Source organism: Pseudophryne corroboree, assembly GCF_028390025.1.
Source record: "Pseudophryne corroboree isolate aPseCor3 chromosome 7 unlocalized genomic scaffold, aPseCor3.hap2 SUPER_7_unloc_2, whole genome shotgun sequence".
NCBI lineage: Eukaryota > Metazoa > Chordata > Amphibia > Anura > Myobatrachidae > Pseudophryne > Pseudophryne corroboree.
Genome location: NW_026967611.1, coordinates 1,281,206 through 1,308,265, shown reverse-complemented (window position 1 = coordinate 1,308,265; position 27,060 = coordinate 1,281,206). Strand labels below are relative to the sequence as shown.

General features: G+C 34.7%; 5 non-coding genes across 5 annotated transcripts; all 5 read right to left on the bottom strand.

Annotated features, from left to right (window-relative positions):
• Positions 1-1,046: 1,046 nt before the first annotated feature.
• TRNAS-ACU (transfer RNA serine (anticodon ACU)) lies at positions 1,047-1,120 on the bottom strand. The gene has a single exon. It is a non-coding gene; the product is annotated as a tRNA-Ser (tRNA).
• Positions 1,121-4,549: 3,429 nt separating this feature from the next.
• TRNAS-ACU (transfer RNA serine (anticodon ACU)) lies at positions 4,550-4,623 on the bottom strand. The gene has a single exon. It is a non-coding gene; the product is annotated as a tRNA-Ser (tRNA).
• Positions 4,624-9,228: 4,605 nt separating this feature from the next.
• On the bottom strand, positions 9,229-9,302 carry TRNAS-ACU (transfer RNA serine (anticodon ACU)). The gene has a single exon. It is a non-coding gene; the product is annotated as a tRNA-Ser (tRNA).
• A 4,603-nt stretch (positions 9,303-13,905) lies between these two features.
• On the bottom strand, positions 13,906-13,979 carry TRNAS-ACU (transfer RNA serine (anticodon ACU)). Its single transcript has one exon. It is a non-coding gene; the product is annotated as a tRNA-Ser (tRNA).
• Positions 13,980-15,074: 1,095 nt separating this feature from the next.
• TRNAS-ACU (transfer RNA serine (anticodon ACU)) lies at positions 15,075-15,148 on the bottom strand. Its single transcript has one exon. It is a non-coding gene; the product is annotated as a tRNA-Ser (tRNA).
• Between the last annotated feature and the right edge of the window lie 11,912 nt (positions 15,149-27,060).

Here is a 27,060-nt window from a genome sequence, read left to right as displayed (position 1 = left end):
AAACGTTTCCTAGAAAAACTTTAAAAAGTCAATAATCTGGAGAGTTTTTGTAAGATGTTTCTTCCATCCACCAACGAAGAAACACATTGGTACTTTCCCATGATGAGTGAGTGCTTCAGGATCTCTTGCACTTACATGTGCAGCAGAGTACTGCAATGGAAGCATGCTGGGCCCATAACCCAGAGGTAGGCAGATTAAAACTATCCTCTGCTATATGCATTTTTTTTGTTAATTAAAGTAATCCAAAACTGGGATTGATATTTTTGCTCTTTATTTTTCATTAAAGTACAATAACTTTTACCATTTTAATTTGTTTTAATAGTATATTGAAAGTATTGTTTTCTTTTAAAAATCCACTTAATTTTCTTTACCCTATCATTAAAATGGTAATTGACAAAAACAAACTACATTGTCACCAGAAGAGCAATACAAAATGTACAAGTGATATATTAAAATCATCTTTCCAGCTTGAATTTCAATGATGCATTGGGGCAACGATTTTGTGAGAAACATCTTCACCCTTAAATAAAGATTTTCTTAATTCCTTACCTGTGTGCTAATTAGATATCACCTTGTTTTCACATTAAACAGACTTCTACATGAGAAAGCAGCAAGGATGCAGTGGCGTTAATGTTTCCTGGTGTCAACCTGTATTATTTCAGTAGACATTGAAATGAGGATGCATCTTGCTGCCTTTCCAATGAAGCAAGTTTAATTTAGTAATAGGTGAAAAACTATCCCTACAAAGGTGTTAATCAGAGACTTGGCTTTGTGGACACTTTTTAGAGAACAAATTTGTTAGCATAAAAATAAAGGCAGAAAATGAAGAGCTGTTTAATCACTCAATTGGATTTTTCTGCCAGCATATTTTTTTCTCTGCAACCCATTGCTAAATTGTGCTTCCTAGCTGTTTTTTATAAAATCACTGAATCAAATCTAACTCTTATTACATCAGAAAAGGCCAGGTACCCTACACCATAAGAGGGGGTTTGAAATTTTGACTTGTCTACTTAAATATCACCAAAACCTGATCACAAGGTCAATTATGTCCCTGGGTGGGATTAAACCACCAACCTTTTGGTTAGTAGCCAGACACACTAACCAATTGCGCCACAGAGACAATTTGCAAAAAGTACGTACTGACAAAGGCTAATAAGCATTCATCTAGAACGTTTCATAGAAAAACTTTAAAAAGTCAATAATCTGAAGAGTTTTTGTAAGAATTTTCTTAAATCAACCAACGAAGAAACACATTGGTACTTTCCCATGATGAGTTAGTGCTTCAGGATCTCTTGCACTTACTTGTGCAGCAGAGTACTGCAATAGAAGCATGCTGGGCCCATTACCCAGAGGTAGGCAGATTGAAACTATCCTCTGCTATATGCATTTTTTTTGTTAATTAAAGTAATCCAAAACTGGGATTGATATGTTAGCTATTTTATGTTTACTTAAAGTACAATAACTTTTACCATTTTAATTTGTTTTAATAGTATATTGACAGTATTGTTTTCTTTCAAAAATCCACTTAATTTTCTTTACCCTATTATTAAAATGGTAATTGACAAAAACAAACTACATTGTCACCAGAAGAGCAATACAAAATGTACAAGTGATATATTAAAATCATCTTTCCAGCTTGAATTTCAATGATGCATTGGGGCAACGATTTTGTGAGAAACATCTTCACCCTTAAATAAAGATTTTCTTAATTCCTTACCTGTGTGCTAATTAGATATCACCTTGTTTTCACATTAAACAGACTTCCACATGAGAAAGCAGCAAGGATGCATAGGCGTTAATGTTTCCTGGTGTCAACCTGTATTATTTCAGTAGACATTGAAATGAGGATGCATCTTGCTGCCTTTCCAATGAAGCAAGTTTAATTTAGTAATAGGTGAAAAACCATCCTTACAAAGGTGTTCATCAGAGACTTGGCTTTGTGGACACTTTTCAGAGAACAAATTTGTTAGCATAAAAATAAAGCCAGAAAATGAAGAGCTGTTTAATCACTCAATTGGATTTTTTTGCCAGCATATTTCTTTTTCTCTGCAACCCACTGCTAAATTGTGCTTCCTAGCTGTTTTTATAAAATCACTGAATCAAATCTAACTCTGATTACATCAGAGAAGGCCAGGTACCCTACACCATAAGAGGGGATTTGAAATTTTGACTTGTCTACTTAAAGATCACCAAAATCTGATAACAAGGTCAATTACGTCCCTGGGTGGGATTGAACCACCAACCTTTTGGTTAGTAGCCGGATACACTAACCGATTGCGCCACAGAGACACTTTGCGAAAAGTACATACTGACAAAGGCTAATATGCATTCATCTAAAATGTTTCCTAGAAAAACTTTAAAAAGTCAATAATCTGGAGTTTTTGTAAGATGTTTCTTCCATCCACCAACGAAGAAACACATTGGTACTTTCCCATGATGAGTGAGTGCTTCAGGATCTCTTGCACTTACATGTGCAGCAGAGTACTGCAATGGAAGCATGCTGGGCCCATAACCCAGAGGTAGGCAGATTAAAACTATCCTCTGCTATATGCATTTTTTTTGTTAATTAAAGTAATCCAAAACTGGGATTGATATTTTTGCTCTTTTATTTTTCATTAAAGTACAATAACTTTTACCATTTTAATTTGTTTTAATAGTATATTGAAAGTATTGTTTTCTTTTAAAAATCCACTTCATTTTCTTTACCCTATTATTAAAATGGTAATTGACAAAAACAAACTACATTGTCAGCAGAAGAGCAATACAAAATGTACAAGTGATATATTAAAATCATCTTTCCAGTTGGAATTTCAATGATGCATTGGGGCAACGATTTTGTGAGAAACATTTTCACCCTTAAATAAAGATTTTCTTAATTCCTTACCTGTGTGCTAATTAGATATCACCTTGTTTTCACATTAAACAGACTTCCACATGAGAAAGCAGCAAGGATGCAGTGGCGTTAATGTTTCCTGGTGTCAACCTGTATTATTTCAGTAGACATTGAAATGAGGATGCATCTTGCTGCCTTTCCAATGAAGCAAGTTTAATTTAGTAATAGGTGAAATACCATCCTTACAAAGGTGTTTATCAGAGACTTGGCTTTGTGGACACTTTTCAGAGAACAAATTTGTTAGCATAAAAATAAAGCCAGAAAATGAAGAGCTGTTTAATCACTCAATTGGATTTTTTTGCCAGCATATTTCTTTTTCTCTGCAACCCACTGCTAAATTGTGCTTCCTAGCTGTTTTTATAAAATCACTGAATCAAATCTAACTCTGATTACATCAGAGAAGGCCAGGTACCCTACACCATAAGAGGGGTTTGAAATTTTGACTTGTCTACTTAAATATCACCAAAATCTGATAACAAGGTCAATTACGTCCCTGGGTGGGATTGAACCACCAACCTTTTGGCTAATAGCCATACACACTAACTGATTGCGCCACAGAGACACTTTGCAAAAGTACATACTGACAAAGGCTAATAAGCATTCATCTAAAACGTTTCCTAGAAAAACTTTAAAAAGTCAATAATCTGGAGAGTTTTTGTAAGATGTTTCTTCCATCAACCAACGAAGAAACACATTGGTACTTTCCCATGATGAGTGAGTGCTTCAGGATCTATTGCACTTACATGTGCAGCAGAGTACAGCAATGGAAGCATGCTGAGCACATAACCCAGAGGTAGACAGATTGAAACTGTCCTCTGCTATATGCATTTGTTTTTGTTAATTAAAGTAATCCAAAACTGGGATTGATATGTTGGCTCTTTTATTTTTACTTACAGTACAATAACTTTTACCATTTTAATTTGTTTTAATAGTATATTGACAGTATTGTTTTCTTTCAAAAATCCACTTAATTTTCTTTACCCTATTATTAAAATGGTAATTGACAAAAACAAACTACATTGTCACCAGAAGAGCAATACAAAATGTACAAGTGATATATTAAAATCATCTTTCCAGCTTGAATTTCAATGATGCATTGGGGCAACGATTTTGTGAGAAACATCTTCACCCTTAAATAAAGATTTTCTTAATTCCTTACCTGTGTGCTAATTAGATATCACCTTGTTTTCACATTAAACAGACTTCTACATGAGAAAGCAGCAAGGATGCAGTGGCGTTAATGTTTCCTGGTGTCAACCTGTATTATTTCAGTAGACATTGAAATGAGGATGCATCTTGCTGCCTTTCCAATGAAGCAAGTTTAATTTAGTAATAGGTGAAAAACTATCCCTACAAAGGTGTTAATCAGAGACTTGGCTTTGTGGACACTTTTTAGAGAACAAATTTGTTAGCATAAAAATAAAGGCAGAAAATGAAGAGCTGTTTAATCACTCAATTGGATTTTTCTGCCAGCATATTTTTTTCTCTGCAACCCATTGCTAAATTGTGCTTCCTAGCTGTTTTTTATAAAATCACTGAATCAAATCTAACTCTTATTACATCAGAAAAGGCCAGGTACCCTACACCATAAGAGGGGGTTTGAAATTTTGACTTGTCTACTTAAATATCACCAAAACCTGATCACAAGGTCAATTATGTCCCTGGGTGGGATTAAACCACCAACCTTTTGGTTAGTAGCCAGACACACTAACCGATTGCGCCACAGAGACAATTTGCAAAAAGTACGTACTGACAAAGGCTAATAAGCATTCATCTAGAACGTTTCATAGAAAAACTTTAAAAAGTCAATAATCTGAAGAGTTTTTGTAAGAATTTTCTTAAATCAACCAACGAAGAAACACATTGGTACTTTCCCATGATGAGTTAGTGCTTCAGGATCTCTTGCACTTACTTGTGCAGCAGAGTACTGCAATAGAAGCATGCTGGGCCCATTACCCAGAGGTAGGCAGATTGAAACTATCCTCTGCTATATGCATTTTTTTTGTTAATTAAAGTAATCCAAAACTGGGATTGATATGTTAGCTATTTTATGTTTACTTAAAGTACAATAACTTTTACCATTTTAATTTGTTTTAATAGTATATTGACAGTATTGTTTTCTTTCAAAAATCCACTTAATTTTCTTTACCCTATTATTAAAATGGTAATTGACAAAAACAAACTACATTGTCACCAGAAGAGCAATACAAAATGTACAAGTGATATATTAAAATCATCTTTCCAGCTTGAATTTCAATGATGCATTGGGGCAACGATTTTGTGAGAAACATCTTCACCCTTAAATAAAGATTTTCTTAATTCCTTACCTGTGTGCTAATTAGATATCACCTTGTTTTCACATTAAACAGACTTCCACATGAGAAAGCAGCAAGGATGCATAGGCGTTAATGTTTCCTGGTGTCAACCTGTATTATTTCAGTAGACATTGAAATGAGGATGCATCTTGCTGCCTTTCCAATGAAGCAAGTTTAATTTAGTAATAGGTGAAAAACCATCCTTACAAAGGTGTTCATCAGAGACTTGGCTTTGTGGACACTTTTCAGAGAACAAATTTGTTAGCATAAAAATAAAGCCAGAAAATGAAGAGCTGTTTAATCACTCAATTGGATTTTTTTGCCAGCATATTTCTTTTTCTCTGCAACCCACTGCTAAATTGTGCTTCCTAGCTGTTTTTATAAAATCACTGAATCAAATCTAACTCTGATTACATCAGAGAAGGCCAGGTACCCTACACCATAAGAGGGGATTTGAAATTTTGACTTGTCTACTTAAAGATCACCAAAATCTGATAACAAGGTCAATTACGTCCCTGGGTGGGATTGAACCACCAACCTTTTGGTTAGTAGCCGGATACACTAACCGATTGCGCCACAGAGACACTTTGCGAAAAGTACATACTGACAAAGGCTAATATGCATTCATCTAAAATGTTTCCTAGAAAAACTTTAAAAAGTCAATAATCTGGAGTTTTTGTAAGATGTTTCTTCCATCCACCAACGAAGAAACACATTGGTACTTTCCCATGATGAGTGAGTGCTTCAGGATCTCTTGCACTTACATGTGCAGCAGAGTACTGCAATGGAAGCATGCTGGGCCCATAACCCAGAGGTAGGCAGATTAAAACTATCCTCTGCTATATGCATTTTTTTTTGTTAATTAAAGTAATCCAAAACTGGGATTGATATTTTTGCTCTTTTATTTTTCATTAAAGTACAATAACTTTTACCATTTTAATTTGTTTTAATAGTATATTGAAAGTATTGTTTTCTTTTAAAAATCCACTTCATTTTCTTTACCCTATTATTAAAATGGTAATTGACAAAAACAAACTACATTGTCAGCAGAAGAGCAATACAAAATGTACAAGTGATATATTAAAATCATCTTTCCAGTTGGAATTTCAATGATGCATTGGGGCAACGATTTTGTGAGAAACATTTTCACCCTTAAATAAAGATTTTCTTAATTCCTTACCTGTGTGCTAATTAGATATCACCTTGTTTTCACATTAAACAGACTTCCACATGAGAAAGCAGCAAGGATGCAGTGGCGTTAATGTTTCCTGGTGTCAACCTGTATTATTTCAGTAGACATTGAAATGAGGATGCATCTTGCTGCCTTTCCAATGAAGCAAGTTTAATTTAGTAATAGGTGAAATACCATCCTTACAAAGGTGTTTATCAGAGACTTGGCTTTGTGGACACTTTTCAGAGAACAAATTTGTTAGCATAAAAATAAAGCCAGAAAATGAAGAGCTGTTTAATCACTCAATTGGATTTTTTTGCCAGCATATTTCTTTTTCTCTGCAACCCACTGCTAAATTGTGCTTCCTAGCTGTTTTTATAAAATCACTGAATCAAATCTAACTCTGATTACATCAGAGAAGGCCAGGTACCCTACACCATAAGAGGGGTTTGAAATTTTGACTTGTCTACTTAAAGATCACCAAAATCTGATAACAAGGTCAATTACGTCCCTGGGTGGTATTGAACCACCAACCTTTTGGCTAATAGCCATACACACTAACTGATTGCGCCACAGAGACACTTTGCAAAAGTACATACTGACAAAGGCTAATAAGCATTCATCTAAAACGTTTCCTAGAAAAACTTTAAAAAGTCAATAATCTGGAGAGTTTTTGTAAGATGTTTCTTCCATCAACCAACGAAGAAACACATTGGTACTTTCCCATGATGAGTGAGTGCTTCAGGATCTATTGCACTTACATGTGCAGCAGAGTACAGCAATGGAAGCATGCTGAGCACATAACCCAGAGGTAGACAGATTGAAACTGTCCTCTGCTATATGCATTTGTTTTTGTTAATTAAAGTAATCCAAAACTGGGATTGATATGTTGGCTCTTTTATTTTTACTTACAGTACAATAACTTTTACCATTTTAATTTGTTTTAATAGTATATTGACAGTATTGTTTTCTTTCAAAAATCCACTTAATTTTCTTTACCCTATTATTAAAATGGTAATTGACAAAAACAAACTACATTGTCACCAGAAGAGCAGTACAAAATGTACAAGTGATATATTAAAATCATCTTTCCAGCTTGAATTTCAATGATGCATTGGGGCAACGATTTTGTGAGAAACATTTTCACCCTTAAATAAAGATTTTCTTAATTCCTTACCTGTGTGCTAATTAGATATCACCTTGTTTTCACATTAAACAGACTTCCACATGAGAAAGCAGCAAGGATGCAGTGGCGTTAATGTTTCCTGGTGTCAACCTGTATTATTTCAGTAGACATTGAAATGAGGATGCATCTTGCTGCCTTTCCAATGAAGCAAGTTTAATTTAGTAATAGGTTAAAAACCATCCTTACAAAGGTGTTAATCAGAGACTTGGCTTTGTGGACACTTTTCAGAGAACAAATTTGTTAGCATAAAAATAAAGCCAGAAAATTAAGAGCTGTTTAATCACTCAATTGGATTTTTTTTTTTGCCAGCATATTTCTTTTTCTCTGCAACCCACTGCTAAATTGTGCTTCCTAGCTGTTTTTATAAAATCACTGAATCAAATCTAACTCTGATTACATCAGAGAAGGCCAGGTACCCTACACCAGAAAAGGGGGATTTGAAATTTTGACTTGTCTACTTAAAGATCACCAAAATCTGATAACAAGGTCAATTACGTCCCTGGGTGGGATTGAACCACCAACCTTTTGGTTAATAGCCGTGCACACTAACTGATTGCGCCACAGAGACACTTTGCAAAAGTCCATACTGACAAAGGCTAATAAGCATTCATCTAAAACGTTTCCTAGAAAAACTTTAAAAAGTCAATAATCTGGAGAGTTTTTGTAAGATGTTTCTTCCATCAACCAACGAAGAAACACATTGGTACTTTCCCATGATGAGTGAGTGCTTCAGGATCTATTGCACTTACATGTGCAGCAGAGTACAGCAATGGAAGCATGCTGAGCACATAACCCAGAGGTAGGCAGATTGAAACTATCCTCTGCTATATGCATTTGTTTTTGTTAATTAAAGTAATCCAAAACTGGGATTGATATGTTGGCTCTTTTATTTTTACTTACAGTACAATAACTTTTACCATTTTAATTTGTTTTAATAGTATATTGACAGTATTGTTTTCTTTCAAAAATCCACTTAATTTTCTTTACCCTATTATTAAAATGGTACTTGACAAAAACAAACTACATTGTCACCAAAAGAGCAATACAAAATGTACAAGTGATATATTAAAATCATCTTTCCAGCTTGAATTTCAATGATGCATTGGGGCAACGATTTTGTGAGAAACATCTTCACCCTTAAATAAAGATTTTCTTAATTCCTTACCTGTGTGCTAATTAGATATCACCTTGTTTTCACATTAAACAGACTTCCACATGAGAAAGCAGCAAGGATGCATTGGCGTTAATGTTTCCTGGTGTCAACCTGTATTATTTCAGTAGACATTGAAATGAGGATGCATCTTGCTGCCTTTCCAATGAAGCAAGTTTAATTTAGTAATAGGTGAAAAACCATCCTTACAAAGGTGTTCATCAGAGACTTGGCTTTGTGGACACTTTTCAGAGAACAAATTTGTTAGCATAAAAATAAAGCCAGAAAATGAAGAGCTGTTTAATCACTCAATTGGATTTTTTTGCCAGCATATTTCTTTTTCTCTGCAACCCACTGCTAAATTGTGCTTCCTAGCTGTTTTTATAAAATCACTGAATCAAATCTAACTCTGATTACATCAGAGAAGGCCAGGTACCCTACACCATAAGAGGGGATTTGAAATTTTGACTTGTCTACTTAAAGATCACCAAAATCTGATAACAAGGTCAATTACGTCCCTGGGTGGGATTGAACCACCAACCTTTTGGTTAGTAGCCGGACACACTAACCGATTGCGCCACAGAGACACTTTGCAAAAAGTACATACTGACAAAGGCTAATATGCATTCATCTAAAATGTTTCCTAGAAAAACTTTAAAAAGTCAATAATCTGGAGTTTTTGTAAGATGTTTCTTGCATCCACCAACGAAGAAACACATTGGTACTTTCCCATGATGAGTGAGTGCTTCAGGATCTCTTGCACTTACATGTGCAGCAGAGTACTGCAATGGAAGCATGCTGGGCCCATAACCCAGAGGTAGGCAGATTAAAACTATCCTCTGCTATATGCATTTTTTTTGTTAATTAAAGTAATCCAAAACTGGGATTGATATTTTTGCTCTTTTATTTTTCATTAAAGTACAATAACTTTTACCATTTTAATTTGTTTTAATAGTATATTGAAAGTATTGTTTTCTTTTAAAAATCCACTTAATTTTCTTTACCCTATTATTAAAATGGTAATTGACAAAAACAAACTACATTGTCAGCAGAAGAGCAATACAAAATGTACAAGTGATATATTAAAATCATCTTTCCAGTTGGAATTTCAATGATGCATTGGGGCAACGATTTTGTGAGAAACATTTTCACCCTTAAATAAAGATTTTCTTAATTCCTTACCTGTGTGCTAATTAGATATCACCTTGTTTTCACATTAAACAGACTTCCACATGAGAAAGCAGCAAGGATGCAGTGGCGTTAATGTTTCCTGGTGTCAACCTGTATTATTTCAGTAGACATTGAAATGAGGATGCATCCTGCTGCCTTTCCAATGAAGCAAGTTTAATTTAGTAATAGGTGAAAAACCATCCTTACAAAGGTGTTAATCAGAGACTTGGCTTTGTGGACACTTTTCAGAGAACAAATTTGTTAGCATAAAAATAAAGCCAGAAAATGAAGAGCTGTTTAATCACTCAATTGGATTTTTTTGCCAGCATATTTCTTTTTCTCTGCAACCCACTGCTAAATTGTGCTTCATAGCTGTTTTTATAAAATCACTGAATCAAATCTAACTCTGATTACATCAGAGAAGGCCAGGTACCCTACACCATAAGAGGGGGTTTGAAATTTTGACTTGTCTACTTAAAGATCACCAAAATCTGATAACAAGGTCAATTACGTCCCTGGGTGGGATTGAACCACCAACCTTTTGGCTAATAGCCATACACACTAACTGATTGCGCCACAGAGACACTTTGCAAAAGTACATACTGACAAAGGCTAATAAGCATTCATCTAAAACGTTTCCTAGAAAAACTTTAAAAAGTCAATAATCTGGAGAGTTTTTGTAAGATGTTTCTTAAATCAACCAACGAAGAAACACATTGGTACTTTCCCATGATGAGTGAGTGCTTCAGGATCTATTGCACTTACATGTGCAGCAGAGTACAGCAATGGAAGCATGCTGAGCACATAACCCAGAGGTAGACAGATTGAAACTATCCTCTGCTATATGCATTTGTTTTTGTTAATTAAAGTAATCCAAAACTGGGATTGATATGTTGGCTCTTTTATTTTTACTTACAGTACAATAACTTTTACCATTTTAATTTGTTTTAATAGTATATTGACAGTATTGTTTTCTTTCAAAAATCCACTTAATTTTCTTTACCCTATTATTAAAATGGTACTTGACAAAAACAAACTACATTGTCACCAGAAGAGCAGTACAAAATGTACAAGTGATATATTAAAATCATCTTTCCAGCTTGAATTTCAATGATGCATTGGGGCAACGATTTTGTGAGAAACATTTTCACCCTTAAATAAAGATTTTCTTAATTCCTTACCTGTGTGCTAATTAGATATCACCTTGTTTTCACATTAAACAGACTTCCACATGAGAAAGCAGCAAGGATGCAGTGGCGTTAATGTTTCCTGGTGTCAACCTGTATTATTTCAGTAGACATTGAAATGAGGATGCATCTTGCTGCCTTTCCAATGAAGCAAGTTTAATTTAGTAATAGGTTAAAAACCATCCTTACAAAGGTGTTAATCAGAGACTTGGCTTTGTGGACACTTTTCAGAGAACAAATTTGTTAGCATAAAAATAAAGCCAGAAAATTAAGAGCTGTTTAATCACTCAATTGGATTTTTTTTGCCAGCATATTTCTTTTTCTCTGCAGCCCACTGCTAAATTGTGCTTCCTAGCTGTTTTTATAAAATCACTGAATCAAATCTAACTCTGATTACATCAGAGAAGGCCAGGTACCCTACACCAGAACAGGGGGATTTGAAATTTTGACTTGTCTACTTAAAGATCACCAAAATCTGATAACAAGGTCAATTTCGTCCCTGGGTGGGATTGAACCACCAACCTTTTGGTTAATAGCCGTGCACACTAACTGATTGCGCCACAGAGACACTTTGCAAAAGTCCATACTGACAAAGGCTAATAAGCATTCATCTAAAACGTTTCCTAGAAAAACTTTAAAAAGTCAATAATCTGGAGAGTTTTTGTAAGATGTTTCTTCCATCAACCAACGAAGAAACACATTGGTACTTTCCCATGATGAGTGAGTGCTTCAGGATCTCTTGCACTTACATGTGCAGCAGAGTACAGCAATGGAAGCATGCTGGGCCCATAACCCAGCGGTAGGCAGATTGAAACTATCCTCTGCTATATGCATTTTTTTTGTTAATTAAAGTAATCCAAAACTGGGATTGATATTTTGGTTCTTTTATTTTTACTTAAAGTACAATAACTTTTACCATTTTAATTTGTTTTAATAGTATATTGACAGTATTGTTTTCTTTTAAAAATCCACTTAATTTTCTTTACCCTATTATTAAAATGGTAATTGACAAAAACAAACTACATTGTCACCAGAAGAGCAATACAAAATGTACAAGTGATATATTAAAATCATCTTTCCAGCTTGAATTTCAATGATGCATTGGGGCAACAATTTTGTGAGAAACATCTTCACCCTTAAATAAAGATTTTCTTAATTCCTTACCTGTGTGCTAATTAGATATCACCTTGTTTTCACATTAAACAGACTTCCACATGAGAAAGCAGCAAGGATACAGTGGCGTTAATGTTTCCTGGTGTCAACCTATATTATTTCAGTAGACATTGAAATGAGGATGCATCTTGCTGCCTTTCCAATGAAGCAAGTTTAATTTAGTAATAGGTGAAAAACCATCCCTACAAAGGTGTTAATCAGACACTTGGCTTTGTGGACACTTTTCAGAGAACAAATTTGTTAGCATAAAAATAAAGCCAGAAAATGAAGAGCTGTTTAATCACTCAATTGGATTTTTTTTGCCAGCATATTTCTTTTTCTCTGCAACCCACTGCTAAATTGTGCTTCCTAGCTGTTTTTATAAAATCACTGAATCAAATCTAACTCTGATTACATCAGAGAAGGCCAGGTACCCTACACCAGAACAGGGGGATTTGAAATTTTGACTTGTCTACTTAAAGATCACCAAAATCTGATAACAAGGTCAATTACGTCCCTGGGTGGGATTGAACCACCAACCTTTTGATTAATAGCCGTGCACACTAACTGATTGCGCCACAGAGACACTTTGCAAAAGTCCATACTGACAAAGGCTAATAAGCATTCATCTAAAACGTTTCCTAGAAAAACTTTAAAAAGTCAATAATCTGGAGAGTTTTTGTAAGATGTTTCTTCCATCAACCAACGAAGAAACACATTGGTACTTTCCCATGATGAGTGAGTGCTTCAGGATCTCTTGCACTTACATGTGCAGCAGAGTACAGCAATGGAAGCATGCTGGGCCCATAACCCAGCGGTAGGCAGATTGAAACTATCCTCTGCTATATGCATTTTTTTTTGTTAATTAAAGTAATCCAAAACTGGGATTGATATTTTGGTTCTTTTATTTTTTACTTAAAGTACAATAACTTTTACCATTTTAATTTGTTTTAATAGTATATTGACAGTATTGTTTTCTTTTAAAAATCCACTTAATTTTCTTTACCCTATTATTAAAATGGTAATTGACAAAAACAAACTACATTGTCACCAGAAGAGCAATACAAAATGTACAAGTGATATATTAAAATCATCTTTCCAGCTTGAATTTCAATGATGCATTGGGGCAACAATTTTGTGAGAAACATCTTCACCCTTAAATAAAGATTTTCTTAATTCCTTACCTGTGTGCTAATTAGATATCACCTTGTTTTCACATTAAACAGACTTCTACATGAGAAAGCAGCAAGGATGCAGTGGCGTTAATGTTTCCTGGTGTCAACCTGTATTATTTCAGTAGACATTGAAATGAGGATGCATCTTGCTGCCTTTCCAATGAAGCAAGTTTAATTTAGTTATAGGTGAAAAACCATCCCTACAAAGGTGTTAATCAGAGACTTGGCTTTGTGGACACTTTTTAGAGAACAAATTTGTTAGCATAAAAATAAAGGCAGAAAATGAAGAGCTGTTTAATCACTCAATTGGATTTTTCTGCCAGCATATTTTTTTTCTCTGCAACCCATTGCTAAATTGTGCTTCCTAGCTGTTTTTATAAAATCACTGAATCAAATCTAACTCTGATTACATCAGAGAAGGCCAGGTACCCTACACCATAAGAGGGGATTTGAAATTTTGACTTGTCTACTTAAATATCACCAAAACCTGATCACAAGGTCAATTATGTCCCTGGGTGGGATTAAACCACCAACCTTTTGGTTAGTAGCCAGACACACTAACCGATTGCGCCACAGAGACAATTTGCAAAAAGTACATACTGACAAAGGCTAATAAGCATTCATCTAGAACGTTTCATAGAAAAACTTTAAAAAGTCAATAATCTGGAGAGTTTTTGTAAGAATTTTCTTAAATCAACCAACGAAGAAACACATTGGTACTTTCCCATGATGAGTGAGTGCTTCAGGATCTCTTGCACTTACATGTGCAGCAGAGTACTGCAATAGAAGCATGCTGGGCCCATTACCCAGAGGTAGGCAGATTGAAACTATCCTCTGCTATATGCATTTTTTTTGTTAATTAAAGTAATCCAAAACTGGGATTGATATGTTAGCTATTTTATGTTTACTTAAAGTACAATAACTTTTACCATTTTAATTTGTTTTAATAGTATATTGACAGTATTGTTTTCTTTCAAAAATCCACTTAATTTTCTTTACCCTATTATTAAAATGGTAATTGACAAAAACAAACTACATTGTCACCAGAAGAGCAATACAAAATGTACAAGTGATATATTAAAATCATCTTTCCAGCTTGAATTTCAATGATGCATTGGGGCAACGATTTTGTGAGAAACATCTTCACCCTTAAATAAAGATTTTCTTAATTCCTTACCTGTGTGCTAATTAGATATCACCTTGTTTTCACATTAAACAGACTTCCACATGAGAAAGCAGCAAGGATGCATTGGCGTTAATGTTTCCTGGTGTCAACCTGTATTATTTCAGTAGACATTGAAATGAGGATGCATCTTGCTGCCTTTCCAATGAAGCAAGTTTAATTTAGTAATAGGTGAAAAACCATCCTTACAAAGGTGTTCATCAGAGACTTGGCTTTGTGGACACTTTTCAGAGAACAAATTTGTTAGCATAAAATTAAAGCCAGAAAATGAAGAGCTGTTTAATCACTCAATTGGATTTTTTTGCCAGCATATTTCTTTTTCTCTGCAACCCACTGCTAAATTGTGCTTCCTAGCTGTTTTTATAAAATCACTGAATCAAATCTAACTCTGATTACATCAGAGAAGGCCAGGTACCCTACACCATAAGAGGGGATTTGAAATTTTGACTTGTCTACTTAAAGATCACCAAAATCTGATAACAAGGTCAATTACGTCCCTGGGTGGGATTGAACCACCAACCTTTTGGTTAGTAGCCGGACACACTAACCGATTGCGCCACAGAGACACTTTGCAAAAAGTACATACTGACAAAGGCTAATAAGCATTCATCTAAAATGTTTCCTAGAAAAACTTTAAAAAGTCAATAATCTGGAGAGTTTTTGTAAGATGTTTCTTCCATCCACCAACGAAGAAACACATTGGTACTTTCCCATGATGAGTGAGTGCTTCAGGATCTCTTGCACTTACATGTGCAGCAGAGTACAGCAATGGAAGCATGCTGGGCCCATATCCCAGAGGTAGGCAGATTAAAACTATCCTCTGCTATATGCATTTTTTTTGTTAATTAAAGTAATCCAAAACTGGGATTGATATTTTTGCTCTTTTATTTTTCATTAAAGTACAATAACTTTTACCATTTTAATTTGTTTTAATAGTATATTGAAAGTATTGTTTTCTTTTAAAAATCCACTTAATTTTCTTTACCCTATTATTAAAATGGTAATTGACAAAAACAAACTACATTGTCACCAGAAGAGCAATACAAAATGTACAAGTGATATATTAAAATCATCTTTCCAGCTTGAATTTCAATGATGCATTGGGGCAACGATTTTGTGAGAAACATTTTCACCCTTAAATAAAGATTTTCTTAATTCCTTACCTGTGTGCTAATTAGATATCACCTTGTTTTCACATTAAACAGACTTCCACATGAGAAAGCAGCAAGGATGCAGTGGCGTTAATGTTTCCTGGTGTCAACCTGTATTATTTCAGTAGACATTGAAATGAGGATGCATCTTGCTGCCTTTCCAATGAAGCAAGTTTAATTTAGTAATAGGTGAAAAACCATCCTTACAAAGGTGTTCATCAGAGACTTGGCTTTGTGGACACTTTTCAGAGAACAAATTTGCTAGCATAAAAATAAAGCCAGAAAATGAAGAGCTGTTTAATCACTCAATTGGATTTTTTTGCCAGCATATTTCTTTTTCTCTGCAACCCACTGCTAAATTGTGCTTCCTAGCTGTTTTTATAAAATCACTGAATCAAATCTAACTCTGATTACATCAGAGAAGGCCAGGTACCCTACACCATAAGAGGGGGTTTGAAATTTTGACTTGTCTACTTAAAGATCACCAAAATCTGATAACAAGGTCAATTACGTCCCTGGGTGGGATTGAACCACCAACCTTCTGGTTAATAGCCATACACACTAACTGATTGCGCCACAGAGACACTTTGCAAAAGTACATACTGACAAAGGCTAATAAGCATTCATCTAAAACGTTTCCTAGAAAAACTTTAAAAAGTCAATAATCTGGAGAGTTTTTGTAAGATGTTTCTTCCATCAACCAACGAAGAAACACATTGGTACTTTCCCATGATGAGTGAGTGCTTCAGGATCTATTGCACTTACATGTGCAGCAGAGTACAGCAATGGAAGCATGCTGAGCACATAACCCAGAGGTAGACAGATTGAAACTATCCTCTGCTATATGCATTTGTTTTTGTTAATTAAAGTAATCCAAAACTGGGATTGATATGTTGGCTCTTTTATTTTTACTTACAGTACAATAACTTTTACCATTTTAATTTGTTTTAATAGTATATTGACAGTATTGTTTTCTTTCAAAAATCCACTTAATTTTCTTTACCCTATTATTAAAATGGTACTTGACAAAAACAAACTACATTGTCACCAGAAGAGCAGTACAAAATGTACAAGTGATATATTAAAATCATCTTTCCAGCTTGAATTTCAATGATGCATTGGGGCAACGATTTTGTGAGAAACATTTTCACCCTTAAATAAAGATTTTCTTAATTCCTTACCTGTGTGCTAATTAGATATCACCTTGTTTTCACATTAAACAGACTTCCACATGAGAAAGCAGCAAGGATGCAGTGGCGTTAATGTTTCCTGGTGTCAACCTGTATTATTTCAGTAGACATTGAAATGAGGATGCATCTTGCTGCCTTTCCAATGAAGCAAGTTTAATTTAGTAATAGGTTAAAAACCATCCTTACAAAGGTGTTAATCAGAGACTTGGCTTTGTGGACACTTTTCAGAGAACAAATTTGTTAGCATAAAAATAAAGCCAGAAAATTAAGAGCTGTTTAATCACTCAATTGGATTTTTTTTGCCAGCATATTTCTTTTTCTCTGCAACCCACTGCTAAATTGTGCTTCCTAGCTGTTTTTATAAAATCACTGAATCAAATCTAACTCTGATTACATCAGAGAAGGCCAGGTACCCTACACCAGAACAGGGGGATTTGAAATTTTGACTTGTCTACTTAAAGATCACCAAAATCTGATAACAAGGTCAATTACGTCCCTGGGTGGGATTGAACCACCAACCTTTTGGTTAATAGCCATGCACACTAACTGATTGCGCCACAGAGACACTTTGCAAAAGTCCATACTGACAAAGGCTAATAAGCATTCATCTAAAACGTTTCCTAGAAAAACTTTAAAAAGTCAATAATCTGGAGAGTTTTTGTAAGATGTTTCTTCCATCAACCAACGAAGAAACACATTGGTACTTTCCCATGATGAGTGAGTGCTTCAGGATCTCTTGCACTTACATGTGCAGCAGAGTACAGCAATGGAAGCATGCTGGGCCCATAACCCAGCGGTAGGCAGATTGAAACTATCCTCTGCTATATGCATTTTTTTTTTGTTAATTAAAGTAATCCAAAACTGGGATTGATATTTTGGTTCTTTTATTTTTACTTAAAGTACAATAACTTTTACCATTTTAATTTGTTTTAATAGTATATTGACAGTATTGTTTTCTTTTAAAAATCCACTTAATTTTCTTTACCCTATTATTAAAATGGTAATTGACAAAAACAAACTACATTGTCACCAGAAGAGCAATACAAAATGTACAAGTGATATATTAAAATCATCTTTCCAGCTTGAATTTCAATGATGCATTGGGGCAACAATTTTGTGAGAAACATCTTCACCCTTAAATAAAGATTTTCTTAATTCCTTACCTGTGTGCTAATTAGATATCACCTTGTTTTCACATTAAACAGACTTCCACATGAGAAAGCAGCAAGGATACAGTGGCGTTAATGTTTCCTGGTATCAACCTATATTATTTCAGTAGACATTGAAATGAGGATGCATCTTGCTGCCTTTCCAATGAAGCAAGTTTAATTTAGTAATAGGTGAAAAACCATCCCTACAAAGGTGTTAATCAGAGACTTGGCTTTGTGGACACTTTTCAAAGAACAAATTTGTTAGCATAAAAATAAAGCCAGAAAATGAAGAGCTGTTTAATCACTCAATTGGATTTTTTTTGCCAGCATATTTCTTTTTCTCTGCAACCCACTGCTAAATTGTGCTTCCTAGCTGTTTTTATAAAATCACTGAATCAAATCTAACTTTGATTACATCAGAGAAGGCCAGGTACCCTACACCATAACAGGGGGTTTGAAATTTTGACTTGTCTACTTAAAGATCACCAAAATCTGATAACAAGGTCAATTACGTCCCTGGTTGGGATTGAACCACCAACCTTTTGGTTAGTAGCCGGACACACTAACCGATTGCGCCACAGAGACACTTTGCAAAAAAGTCCATTCTGACAAAGTCTAATAAGCATACATCTAGAACGTTTCCTAGAAAAACTTTAAAAAGTCAATAATCTGGAGAGTTTTTGTAAGATGTTTCTTCCATCAACCAATGAAGAAACACATTGGTACTTTCCCATGATGAGTGAGTGCTTCAGGATCTCTTGCACTTACATGTGCTGCAGAGTACTGCAATGGAAGCATGCTGGGCCCATAACCCAGAGGTAGGCAGATTAAAACTATCCTTTGCTATATGCATTTTTTTTTGTTCATTTAATTAATCAAAACTGGGATTGATATTTTTGCTCTTTAATTTTTACTTAAAGTACAATAACTTTTACCATTTTAATTTGTTTTAATAGTATATTGACAGTATAGTTTTCTTTAAAAAATCCACTTAATTTTCTTTACCCTATTATTAAAAGGGTAATTGACAAAAACAAACTACATTGTCACCAGAAGAGCAATACAAAATGTACAAGTGATATATTAAAATCATCTTTCCAGCTTGAATTTCAATGATGCATTGGGGCAACGATTTTGTGAGAAACATCTTCACCCTTAAATAAAGATTTTCTTAATTCCTTACCTGTGTGCTAATTAGATATCACCTTGTTTTCACATTAAACAGACTTCTACATGAGAAAGCAGCAAGGATGCAGTGGCGTTAATGTTTCCTGGTGTTAACCTGTATTATTTCAGTAGACATTGAAATGAGGATGCATCTTGCTGCCTTTCCAATGAAGCAAGTTTAATTTAGTAATAGGTGAAAAACCATCCCTACAAAGGTGTTAATCAGAGACTTGGCTTTGTGGACACTTTTCAGAGAACAAATTTGTTAGCATAAAAATAAAGCCAGAAAATGAAGAGCTGTTTAATCACTCAATTGGATTTTTTTTGCCAGCATATTTCTTTTTCTCTGCAACCCACTGCTAAATTGTGCTTCCTAGCTGTTTTTATTAAATCACTGAATCAAATCTAACTCTAATTACATCAGAAAAGGCCAGGTACCCTACACCATAACAAGGGGTTTGAAATTTTGACATGTCTACTTAAAGATCACCAAAATCTGATAACAAGGTCAATTACGTCCCCGGGTGGGATTGAACCACCAACCTTTTAGCTAGTAGTCGGACACACTAACCAATTGCGCCACAGAGATACTTCACAAAAAGTACATACTGACAAAGGCTAATAAGCATTCATCTAAAACTTTTCCTAGAAAAACTTTAAAAAGTCAATAATCTGGAGAGTTTTTGTAAGATGTTTCTTCCATCAACCAACGAAGAAACACATTGGTACTTTCCCATGATGAGTGAGTGCTTCAGGATCTATTGCACTTACATGTGCAGCAGAGTACAGCAATGGAAGCATGCTGGGCACATAACCCAGAGGTAGGCAGATTGAAACTATCCTCTGCTATATGCATTTTTTTTTTGTTAATTTTAGTAATCAAAACTGGGATTGATATTTTTGCTTTTTTATTTTTACTTAAAGTACAATAACTTTTACCATTTTAATTTGTTTTAATAGTTTATTGACAGTATAGTTTTCTTTAAAAAATCCACTTAATTTTCTTTACCCTATTATTAAAAGGGTAATTGACAAAAACAAACTACATTGTCACCAGAAGAGCAATACAAAATGTACAAGTGATATATTAAAATCATCTTTCCAGCTTGAATTTCAATGATGCATTGGGGCAACGATTTTGTGAGAAACATCTTCACCCTTAAATAACAATTTTCTTAATTCCTTACCTGTGTGCTAATTAGATATCACCTTGTTTTCAAATTAAACAGACTTCTACATGAGAAAGCAGCAAGGATGCAGTGGCGTTAATGTTTCCTGGTGTCAACCTGTATTATTTCAGTAGACATTGAAATGAGGATGCATCTTGCTGCCTTTCCAATGAAGTAAGTTTAATTTAGTAATAGGTGAAAAACCATCCCTACAAAGGAGTTAATCAGAGACTTGGCTTTGTGGACACTTTTCAGAGAACAAATTTGTTAGCATAAAAATAAAGCCAGAAAATGAAGAGCTGTTTAATCACTCAATTGGATTTTTTTTGCCAGCATATTTCTTTTTCTCTGCAACCCACTGCTAAATTGTGCTTCCTAGCTGTTTTTATAAAATCAATGAATCAAATCTAACTCTGATTACATCAGAGAAGGCCAGGTACCCTACACCATAACAGGGGGTTTGAAATTTTGACTTGTCTACTTAAAGATCACCAAAATCTAATAACAAGGTCAATTACGTCCCTGGGTGGGATTGAACCACCAACCTTTTGATTAGTAGCCGGACACACTAACCGATTGCGCCACAGAGACACTTTGCAAAATGTACATACTGACAAAGGCTAATAAGCATACATCTAGAACGTTTCCTAGAAAAATTTAAAAAGTCAATAATCTGGAGAGTTTTTGTAAGATGTTTCTTCCATCAACCAACGAAGAAACACATTGGTACTTTCCCATGATGACTGAGTGCTTCAGGATCTCTTGCACTTACATGTGCAGCAAAGTACTGCAATGGAAGCATGCTGGGCCCATAACCCAGAGGTAGGCAGATTAAAACTATCCTCTGCTATATGCATTTTTTTTGTTAATTAAAGTAATCCAAAACTGGGATTGATATTTTTGCTCTTTTATTTTTCATTAAAGTACAATAACTTTTACCATTTTAATTTGTTTTAATAGTATATTGAAAGTATTGTTTTCTTTTAAAAATCCACTTAATTTTCTTTACCCTATTATTAAAATGGTAATTGACAAAAACAAACTACATTGTCACCAGAAGAGCAATACAAAATGTACAAGTGATATATTAAAATCATCTTTCCAGCTTGAATTTCAATGATGCATTGGGGCAACAATTTTGTGAGAAACATCTTCACCCTTAAATAAAGATTTTCTTAATTCCTTACCTGTGTGCTAATTAGATATCACCTTGTTTTCACATTAAACAGACTTCCACATGAGAAAGCAGCAAGGATACAGTGGCGTTAATGTTTCCTGGTGTCAACCTATATTATTTCAGTAGACATTGAAATGAGGATGCATCTTGCTGCCTTTCCAATGAAGCAAGTTTAATTTAGTAATAGGTGAAAAACCATCCCTACAAAGGTGTTAATCAGAGACTTGGCTTTGTGGACACTTTTCAAAGAACAAATTTGTTAGCATAAAAATAAAGCCAGAAAATGAAGAGCTGTTTAATCACTCAATTGGATTTTTTTTGCCAGCATATTTCTTTTTCTCTGCAACCCACTGCTAAATTGTGCTTCCTAGCTGTTTTTATAAAATCACTGAATCAAATCTAACTTTGATTACATCAGAGAAGGCCAGGTACCCTACACCATAACAGGGGGTTTGAAATTTTGACTTGTCTACTTAAAGATCACCAAAATCTGATAACAAGGTCAATTACGTCCCTGGTTGGGATTGAACCACCAACCTTTTGGTTAGTAGCCGGACACACTAACCGATTGCGCCACAGAGACACTTTGCAAAAAAGTCCATTCTGACAAAGTCTAATAAGCATACATCTAGAACGTTTCCTAGAAAAACTTTAAAAAGTCAATAATCTGGAGAGTTTTTGTAAGATGTTTCTTCCATCAACCAACGAAGAAACACATTGGTACTTTCCCATGATGACTGAGTGCTTCAGGATCTCTTGCACTTACATGTGCAGCAAAGTACTGCAATGGAAGCATGCTGGGCCCATAACCCAGAGGTAGGCAGATTAAAACTATCCTCTGCTATATGCATTTTTTTTGTTAATTAAAGTAATCCAAAACTGGGATTGATATTTTTGCTCTTTTATTTTTCATTAAAGTACAATAACTTTTACCATTTTAATTTGTTTTAATAGTATATTGAAAGTATTGTTTTCTTTTAAAAATCCACTTAATTTTCTTTACCCTATTATTAAAATGGTAATTGACAAAAACAAACTACATTGTCACCAGAAGAGCAATACAAAATGTACAAGTGATATATTAAAATCATCTTTCCAGCTTGAATTTCAATGATGCATTGGGGCAACGATTTTGTGAGAAACATCTTCATCCTTAAATAAAGATTTTCTTAATTCCTTACCTGTGTGCTAATTAGATATCACCTTGTTTTCACATTAAACAGACTTCCACATGAGAAAGCAGCAAGGATGCAGTGGCGTTAATGTTTCCTGGTGTCAACCTGTATTATTTCAGTAGAAATTGAAATGAGGATGCATCCTGCTGCCTTTCCAATGAAGTAAGTTTCATTTAGTAATAGGTGAAAAACCATCCCTACAAAGGTGTTAATCAGAGACTTGGCTTTGTGGACACTTTTCAGAGAACAAATTTGTTAGCATAAAAATAAAGCCAGAAAATGAAGAGCTGTTTAATCACTCAATTGGATTTTTTTTGCCAGCATATTTCTTTTTCTCTGCAACCCACTGCTAAATTGTGCTTCCTATCTGTTTTTATAAAATCACTGAATCAAATCTAACTCTGATTACATCAGAGAAGGCCAGGTACCCTACACCATAACGGGGGGTTTGAAATTTTGACTTGTCTACTTAAAGATCACCAAAATCTGATAACAAGGTCAATTACGTCCCTGGGTGGGATTGAACCACCAACCTTTCGGTTAGTAGCAAGACACACTAACCGATTGCGCCACAGAGACACTTTGTAAAAAGTACATACTGACAAAGGCTAATAAGCATACATCTGGAACGTTTCCTAGAAAAACTTTAAAAAGTCAATAATCTGGAGAGTTTTTGTAAGATGTTTCTTCCATCAACCAACGAAGAAACACATTGGTACTTTCCCATGATGAGTGAGTGCTTCAGGATCTCTTGCACTTACATGTGCAGCAGAGTACTGCAATGGAAGCATGCTGGGCCCATAACCCAGAGGTAGGCAGATTGAAACTATCCTTTGCTATATGCATTTTTTTTGTTAATTTAAGTAATCAAAACTGGGATTGATATTTTTGCTCTTTTATTTTTACTTAAAGTACAATAACTTTTACCATTTTAATTTGTTTTAATAGTATATTGACAGTATAGTTTTCCTTAAAAAAATCCACTTAATTTTCTTTACCCTATTATTAAAAGGGTAATTGACAAAAACAAACTACATTGTCACCAGAAGAGCAATACAAAATGTACAAGTGATATTTTAAAATCATCTTTCCAGTTTGAATTTCAATGATGCATTGGGGCAACGATTTTGTGAGAAACATCTTCACCCTTAAATAAAGATTTTCTTAATTCCTTACCTGTGTGCTAATTAGATATCACCTTGTTTTCACATTAAACAGACTTCTACATGAGAAAGCAGCAAGGATGCAGTGGCGTTAATGTTTCCTGGTGTCAACCTGTATTATTTCAGTAGACATTGAAATGAGGATGCATCTTGCTGCCTTTCCAATGAAGCAAGTTTAATTTAGTAATAGGTGAAAAACCATCCCTACAAAGGTGTTAATCAGAGACTTGGCTTTGTGGACACTTTTCAGAGAACAAATTTGTTAGCATAAAAATAAAGCCAGAAAATGAAGAGCTGTTTCATTACTCAATTGGATTTTTTTTGCCAGCATATTTCTTTTTCTCTGAAACCCACTGCTAAATTGTGCTTCCTAGCTGTTTTTATAAAATCAATGAATCAAATCTAACTCTGATTACATCAGAGAAGGCCAGGTACCCTACACCATAACAGGGGGTTTGAAATTTTGACTTGTCTACTTAAAGATCACCAAAATCTGATAACAAGGTCAATTACGTCCCTGGGTGGGATTGAACCACCAACCTTTTGGTTAGTAGCCGGATACACTAACCGATTGCGCCACAGAGACACTTTGCAAAAAGTACATACTGACAAAGGCTAATAAGCATACATCTAGAACGTTTCCTAGAAAAACTTTAAAAAGTCAATAATCTGGAGAGTTTTTGTAAGATGTTTCTTCCATCAACCAACGAAGAAACACATTGGTACTTTCCCATGATGAGTGAGTGCTTCAGGATCTCTTGCACTTACATGTGCAGCAGAGTACTGCAATGGAAGCATGCTGGGCCCATAACCCAGAGGTAGGCAGATTGAAACTATCCTTTGCTATATGCATTTTTTTTTGTTAATTTAAGTAATCAAAACTGGGATTGATATTTTTGCTCTTTTATTTTTACTTAAAGTACAATAACTTTTACCATTTTAATTTGTTTTAATAGTATATTGACAGTATAGTTTTCTTTAAAAAATCCACTTAATTTTCTTTACCCTATTATTAAAAGGGTAATTGACAAAAACAAACTACATTGTCACCAGAAGAGCAATACAAAATGTACAAGTGATATATTAAAATCATCTTTCCAGCTTGAATTTCAATGATGCATTGGGGCAACGATTTTGTGAGAAACATCTTCACCCTTAAATAAAGATTTTCTTAATTCCTAACCTGTGTGCTAATTAGATATCACCTTGTTTTCACATTAAACAGACTTCTACATGAGAAAGCAGCAAGGATGCAGTGGCGTTAATGTTTCCTGGTGTCAACCTGTATTATTTCAGTAGACATTGAAATGAGGATGCATCTTGCTGCCTTTCCAATGAAGCAAGTTTCATTTAGTAACAGGTGAAAAACCATCCCTACAAAGGTGTTAATCAGAGACATGGCTTTGTGGACACCTTTCAAAGAACAAATTTGTTAGCATAAAAATAAAGCCAGAAAATGAAGAGCTGTTTAATCACTCAATTGGATTTTTTTTGCCAGCATATTTCTTTTTCTCTGCAACCCACTGCTAAATTGTGCTTCCTAGCTGTTTTTATAAAATCACTGAATCAAATCTAACTCTGATTACATCAGAGAAGGCCAGGTACCCTACACCATAACAGGGGGTTTGAAATTTTGACTTGTCTACTTAAAGATCACCAAAATCTGATAACAATGTCAATTACGTCCCTGGTTGGGATTGAACCACCAACCTTTTGGTTAGTAGCCGGACACACTAACCGATTGCGCCACAGAGACACTTTGCAAAAAGTGCATACTGACAAAGTCTAATAAGCATACATCTAGAACGTTTCCTAGAAAAACTTTAAAAAGTCAATAATCTGGAGAGTTTTTGTAAGATGTTTCTTCCATCAACCAATGAAGAAACACATTGGTACTTTCCCATGATGAGTGAGTGCTTCAGGATCTCTTGCACTTACATGTGCAGCAGAGTACTGCAATGGAAGCATACAGGGCCCATAACCCAGAGGTAGGCAGATTGAAACTATCCTTTGCTATATGCATTTTTTTTGTTAATTTAAGTAATCAAAACTGGGATTGATATTTTTGCTCTTTTATTTTTACTTAAAGTACAATAACTTTTACCATTTTAATTTGTTTTAATAGTATATTGACAGTATAGTTTTCTTTAAAAAATCCACTTAATTTTCTTTACCCTATTATTAAAAGGGTAATTGACAAAAACAAACTACATTGTCACCAGAAGAGCAATACAAAATGTACAAGTGATATATTAAAATCATCTTTCCAGCTTGAATTTCAATGATGCATTGGGGCAACGATTTTGTGAGAAACATCTTCACCCTTAAATAAAGATTTTCTTAATTCCTTACCTGTGTGCTAATTAGATATCACCTTGTTTTCACATTAAACAGACTTCTACATGAGAAAGCAGCAAGGATGCAGTGGCGTTAATGTTTCCTGGTGTCAACCTGTATTATTTCAGTAGACATTGAAATGAGGATGCATCTTGCTGCCTTTCCAATGAAGCAAGTTTAATTTAGTAATAGGTGAAAAACCATCCCTACAAAGGTGTTAATCAGAGACTTGGCTTTGTGGACACTTTTCAGAGAACAAATTTGTTAGCATAAAAATAAAGCCAGAAAATGAAGAGCTGTTTAATCACTCAATTGGATTTTTTTTGCCAGCATATTTCTTTTTCTCTGCAACCCACTGCTAAATTGTGCTTCCTAGCTGTTTTTATTAAATCACTGAATCAAATCTAACTCTGATTACATCAGAAAAGGCCAGGTACCCTACACCATAACAGGGGGTTTGAAATTTTGACTTGTCTACTTAAAGATCACCAAAATCTGATAACAAGGTCAATTACGTCCCTGGGTGGGATTGAACCACCAACCTTTTGGTTAGTAGCCGGATATACTAACCGATTGCGCCACAGAGACACTTCGCTAAAAATGCATTCTGACAAAAGCTAATAAGCATACATCTAGAACGTTTCCTAGAAAAACTTTAAAAAGTCAATAATCTGGAGAGTTTTTGTAAGATGTTTCTTCCATCAACCAATGAAGAAACACATTGGTACTTTCCCATGATGAGTGAGTGCTTCAGGATCTCTTGCACTTACATGTGCAGCAGAGTACTGCAATGGAAGC